The sequence below is a fragment of the Chaetura pelagica genome, unplaced genomic scaffold (genome assembly GCF_000747805.2).
Source record: "Chaetura pelagica isolate M959 unplaced genomic scaffold, ChaPel_1.0 scaffold741, whole genome shotgun sequence".
Taxonomy (NCBI): domain Eukaryota; kingdom Metazoa; phylum Chordata; class Aves; order Apodiformes; family Apodidae; genus Chaetura; species Chaetura pelagica.
Genome location: NW_009954634.1, coordinates 370275 through 370715, shown reverse-complemented (window position 1 = coordinate 370715; position 441 = coordinate 370275). Strand labels below are relative to the sequence as shown.

Below are 441 nucleotides of genomic sequence, written 5' to 3'. Positions count from 1 at the left end.
CAGCCGCCGGGCTGTCCCTGCTCCCCCGCCTCCTCTCCCCGCTCTGGGTGTAAAACTGATCCCTTTTCGGCTCTCCCGCGCTCTGCAGCACCTTTGCTCCCTCGGAGGGGTCACAAAGTGCTGGAGGAGCCGCCCCCTGAGAGGAAGGGTCGCCAAAAAAAGCGCCCTGAAAGAAGGGGCTTGTGAACGAGGAAGCCCCCTCTTTGCTCGGGGGGTTATTCGGGCTGTAAAGCCCGTTTCAACACAACGGGTTTCAATAACCCCCCTCCCCAAGGAATAACCCTCTCAAGCCGGGATGTGCTGCTTATTTCTTGCCTTTAACCCAGGCTGTAAACCCAGCAAACCCTGCAGGGATGTGCGAGCTCTGCCTGCCCTGAGCACACGCGGGTTTGCTCCTAAACCCTGCTTTGCTGGGTTAAAAAACGCATTTTATACACCCCC

General features: G+C 58.3%; 1 protein-coding gene across 1 annotated transcript in view; it reads right to left on the bottom strand.

The window, feature by feature from the left end:
* NMRK2 (nicotinamide riboside kinase 2) overlaps nucleotides 1–441 on the bottom strand; it is a 10624-nt gene that overhangs the window by 5344 nt on the left and 4839 nt on the right. The gene's annotated exons all lie outside the window — the stretch shown is intronic.